This window comes from Pogona vitticeps, chromosome 1 (genome assembly GCF_051106095.1).
Source record: "Pogona vitticeps strain Pit_001003342236 chromosome 1, PviZW2.1, whole genome shotgun sequence".
Taxonomy (NCBI): Eukaryota; Metazoa; Chordata; class Lepidosauria; order Squamata; family Agamidae; genus Pogona; species Pogona vitticeps.
The window spans coordinates 345,428,215-345,434,223 of NC_135783.1; positions in this window are offsets into that span (position 1 = coordinate 345,428,215).

The window sequence follows — 6,009 nt, forward strand, 5'->3', positions numbered from 1 at the left end:
ACACACACACACACACACACACACACACACACACACACACACACACACACACACACACACACACACACACACACCCCATTTGGTTTCATCAGATAACTCATGTTGGCTACCATTTCATTTGGTCAGATGTCCTAGACATGTTGTCTAGCAATGATTGCTATTCGGGTGTGTGCTATTTTTACCTCACGTGTTCCAGGAGGAAACAGCCTTTGGGACATGGTGGACGATGAAGTGGTAGCCATATGCAAGTGGCCTCCAAGAGAACATGTGCAGTGGATGGGGAAAAATCACACTAAATTCTCCATTCTGGTGAATGAGGCTGTCTTGGTTTCCTAAGATATGACACTGAGCCTTATCTTTTTTAGTCTTTCAAGGGTCCTCGAGGTGGAAGAAGGACAAAGAGCAATACTGAGATCTCCATAATTCAGACGAACTATCTCTGCACAAAATTAGCAGTTCTTTGTCTTGGGGAAACATATTTGGTATTTAAATTGTTTGTTCAATTATTCTCATTTTCTTGTCAGGAGGGCCACAAAATACCTCACCTTCCTGCAAGGTAAGAAAAAATAATTTTGCTCATGTGATGGGAGGATTAAGCAGGTGAGGATTCACATCCTGAGGTCTGGAGTTACACAAATCTACACAAGTATTCTTAGGCCAAAATCCTGTTGCTTAAGTGGTACTAGAATAGGCCCACTGAATCAGTGGGGGTTAATTGATTCAACTCCATTGATTCAAAGGGACCTATCCTGTGACTTACTTTAGAGTAGTAATCTGCAACTGGAATAGGCTCATTTGAATTAATGGCACATACAGAGGAGTTCATTTACCAAATCCCCACTGACTCAATTGACATACTCTAGTGTAACTTATTACAGTAAGGAACAGAACTTCAGCCATGGGGTAAGAAATGAAAAATGAACAAAATAAGAAAGGCTGTGTATTCTATTTGACTAAGATCAGTTCTCTGTTTGAAGGGCTGTCAGATGAGCATTCTCTGCTTGAAGACAACGTCTCTGCGAAGCTCTGTCCACTTTAAAGAGAGAAAGCCATCGGAAAGCGAAACATTGCAAAGATTTTCAGGTTATCCTTTTATGTCGTGTAAATCTGAACAAATAAAACGTTAGCCACCATGAGTTATCTGATGAAATTTGACCCAACTCCGGAAGGAAGTAGAAGACAGGAGGGTCTGGCGTGTGCTGGTCCATGGGGTCATGAAGAGTCAGACATGACTTAATGACTAAACAACAAGAAGAAATAAGAAGATAGCAGACTGAGGAACAAATACACTGCCCACCCAATCTTCAACACAATTGCAAGATTCTTGAATATCTGTTTGAACTATAGCAATAAATTTACATCTTAACACATGTTTTAGTACATACAGATTTTATATGTATCTATGTCTTACTTTGCCCTCTTTTAAAATGCATTTCCTGCATTCAGACATTGGGCAAATGGCCACCCCATTGGAAATAGGGGAGTCTTCCTCCTTACAAAGCAGTAAGGAAGAACTCTGTCTGCATGTTTCTTATTATATCTAGATAAGTGAAAAGTCTGGAGGTTTCTTTAAAATGTAATTTAGCCCCTAAGCAGGGTTGGAAAGAATACAACGGAGGAGTCCAGTCTCTGCTGAGAGGGCAAAGGGAGTGCCTCAGATGAAATAATAAACACCCGTTCCCTATTTGCTCTCTTTAAAAGAAGGTTAATAGCAAACACAGTGCAAGTGTATCCTATTTATATCTGGTCTCTTTGTTTGTGTCGTGATGAACAAACCATTCTAGAGAATCCTCAGGATCACATTTCATCCCAGCTCAGGGAAATCAGAAGAACAGTTTTCATGGGAGATGTTAACGGACTTCAGATAAATACATAAATATGAACTGAATTGAGGGTCTTTGCACACTTCTACGTTGAGCACAAGGTCAGAGTAAAGAATACAGATGCTTGAAATGTGAAAAGCAGCATCTACACAGATCCCTTGTGTCAAAGCAGCTTTTAATTTACACATCATGTTTCGAAGTGAGGAAGGGAAAAGGAAAACACAGGACGATGCTGAGCTGGTGACACCGAAGAAGGAGAGTATACAGTTTACTTAGAAAGGAACTACCTTGGTTTTTCCTCCTGCTATGTCATTGATTACACCATTGAAGTTTGTGGCCAGAGCACCACTAATTTCAGACCCAGGGAATGGGTAGGTGGGGGTGGGAGTGACTGTGTTGTCAATTTCAGGGAAATAGTAGACCTTAATGGGCTTAGTGTTCAACACTGCAGACTGCAATTTCTCGGGTGGTGTTCCAAATACCTCCAAATTGGCCTTTGTGGCTGGGCTAGGAAATGAAAAATCTGCCAGCAGTGTCTATAACAAAGAGGCGGCCAGGCCAAGTGTCAAGAGGAAAGAAAAACCCTAACACCCTAATTGTGACCTAACTACTCAAAGCCCATCCAAGAACACAGGCGTCCATCCGTAGTCACGCATCCTCAATCCTAATGGTACAAATAAATGAGTTTAGTAAATGATCCTGAGAACAAAGTGGGTGGAGGAGAGAGAATATTCCAGAATGCAAAAAAATAAAAATAAAAACCTAATCTATACAGCAATGCAACTCCATTATTTCATCCCACAGTTCCGTGAAATGCCTAGATTAGGAGCAGCAGGAAGATAGACAGAATCCTGTGGTCTGATAACCATCTTCCCCAGTGGTTTAGCAGCTGGAGAGTCAGGAAAAATCTTCGACTTCAGATGCCAATTTCCTTCTGCATTTGCACTTCCTCCTTCTAATACAGCGTTGCTTTAAAGTCCCCTTACTCCCTATTACAGCAAGGCCCTTTTAAAAATTAACTCCAATAATGCTGGAGTGAACATGAGCGATCTCTGGGTGGTTCTGCTCTACCCATGGATGACTGGCCATTTTTTGTTCAGCCCAAGAATGTGTGCACACACCCTTGATTTGGTCCATTCTGCTTCTTTTTCTGAACACAAGGCACGTCCCTGTTTGATCCCTACATAAAAACCAGCAGATATAAGGTTGAGTGTTGCGTTTTTCTTTCTTCTCTTCAAATAACAGCAACACCATTGTCAGTGTAAAATATCTCCTAGCTTTTATAATTGGTGGCAGCTAAATCCCACCGGCTAATTTCTGTTTGCATATGTTTTAGATCAGTGATTCATCAGACACACATCCCAGAGTGTAAATACTGTGGCTGTGCTTTGAGAGTGTTTAGCATTCAATAGCACTTTGTGACTTTTTCTTTTCTTTTGCAGAGTATGTAAAAGAAGTACTTACAAGTACTTAGAACACAAAAGACTATTCCAGACAGAGCAATAATGCAGCTGGTATATGCATTGTTTTTATTGGTATTTCTCCCCCAAAATCCATCTGATACTCCTCTTGTCTCACTTAGTACAGTAACTTTTTCCTATGCCTCCCAGAAGCGTGCTTTATTTTTAGTATTGCTTAGTTCAGGGATGGAGTTTAACATTGTGGCGTTTCTCATTTGAAGTTGATATTCCATGGGAGGAGGTTGGAACAATTAGTTTGGTGCTAATTGGAAACTTCATCCCAGTCAGACAAAAAAAAAAAAAAAAAAAAGTCCAGTAGAGAAGTTATAGCAGAGAAGTAGATTTTTAAAAGCTTTTTTTTTTAAGAAAAAGATTTCTCAAAGAGCAATGGTTTTTAAAAGAGAAATTTAGATACAAATCCTGATAAATCCATAGCTTTTCATAACCACGGGTGTGATTACATAGGTACATAGTAGCTTGCACTTTGGACTACCTGCGGTGTGGTCCAATGCTATTTCCTGGGAATCACATGACATACAAGAAATGATGCTCCACCCTTGATCTATGCCCATGCTGGACCTTTTTGATCCGGCAGTAGAACTACTGCTTTTTTGAGTCAAGCTAGACTGATTTTCAAGTGGATGGAAGGGTCACTTTGAGAAAAATTGCTCCGTACAAAACAACTCTTTCTAGACACACATCTTTCTTACTGTCTGGTCAAACTCCAAGAGAAAAGACATTACAGAATTTATGTTCTGTCTGAAAGAGGCCTATGTTGTGAGTTACTGTAGAATCTAGCTCTGTTTGAAATGTTTGGCCTCAAGAACAATATAAGACTATAAGAACAGCTCTCTTAGATGATAACTAGAGATTAAAGGACCGATCCTGAAGCTGAGCCTCTAATACTTTGGCCATCTCATGAGAAGAAAAGACTCCCTGGAAAAGGCCCTGATGTTGGGAAAGTGTGAAGGCAAGAGGAGAAGGGGACGACAGAGGACGAGATGGATGGACAGTGTCATCGAAGCGACCAACATGAATTTGACCAAACTCTGGGAGGCACTGGAAGACAGGAGCACCTGGCGTGCTCTGGTCCATGGGGTTGGAAGAGTCGGACACAACAACAGAGATAGGGATATTCATAAACAAATACAAATTTGTATACAAATACAAATATCCCCGCACAGCTGGACTTCACAAGGGTCTGGCCCCGGGACCAGACTGTCCACTCACACTTCTTACCATGGCACCAGTCTTTCTCATCCACTCAGCAGCCATGTGGGGAAACCCGTTCTCCCACCCCCTGACTGGAGTGGCCAGCTGAGCGGGAAGACAGCAGAGCTCCAAGAGCTATGGGCTAAAAGAGGGCACAGAGTGTGGGGTAAGATTCACTCTGTGCCTCTTTAGAGATACTGAGACCTGATGTTTGTCCGTATAAGTGCCAGTATTCCCACAAATGGGGGGATGTCCATCGCTGGGGAGGAGGTGTGTGATTACACAAGGCCATCAGAGTTATTACTCAGCCAGTGAGCGAAGGCCATGTGCCATCAAAAGAATCAAGGCAGTTTTGGAAGGGGAATGGGGCATCATAAATGAAATAAATGCAGCATGTCTTAATAGGGTCCCTTAATAGGGGATGGATGGATGGATGGATGGATGGATGGATGGATGGATGGATGGATGGATGGATGGATGGATGGATGGATGGATGGATGGATGGATGGATGGATGGATGGCCACTGTACACTATTCCACAGTAAGCAGCTGACAATAAACATACATTTGTTAAAAACAGCACCATGTTTGCAAAAAGAAATATAGCCTGCAGGGTCCATTTGGAGAAAATGGAAGAAGCCACCAACTAGACAGAACATCAGGCCTTTAGTTGAAACTGAGCACAATCCATTTTATCTTCAATTTACATTTGCATGCCATAAGATCAGACCAGAGCCTGGTCTGCCAAGCTCTGGGTAGTTCTGCCCTTCATTGTTTTTCCCTGGTGGTCTACTGGCCAGGCAGGCAATTGAAAACAATATTGTTCATCTCAGAGGCCTGTTCTACTGCCTTCTGGTTTTCTGGGGTAGATCAGGCTGTTGAGCGAATCCTGGACACCTGGGACAAAGCCCATATATACTGTATATGTGTCTCTTTTGATGAAATTTAGTGCAACCTGTATTGGCTGCAACTTACAGAGGATTGCTGTGGTGTAAGGCATGGGATAGAGGCGTAGAGGATCCAGGGCTCACAGGGTCAAAACCCTGGGACCTTCTGTTTAGCAGGGAGTATAATGTCATCCCACTCAACACAGATTTGCTTGCCTGTTCTCTCTGAGCTCATCAGCAGTCTTCAGAATAGCTAAGGCAATACAAATCCTCTTGCTTAGCAGAAGCCAAACTGTAATTTTCAGCCCATTTCTCTCCAGTAAACAAACTGTTCCTGCTGTAGTTCTCAGGTGCGCACATGCATACTGGCTTGGTGTATGCATTGCACACCCTGTGGAACATAGTGAGGGAGCCTGTTTATTGGGGAGGAATAGACTGAAAGCAACAGAATTGTAACCACTGTTGCAAGCTATTTCTACTGTAATTCAAAGGAACTGAGAGTGGTTTTCTCTTGAATCAGTAGTTAGGAGCCATTAGCTTTACAAAAGTTCTGCTTTTGTACATTTATTGATATGGATCAATCCCGCTTCCTGTCATTTTGGACTCACTTTGAGAGGGAGGGCTGGC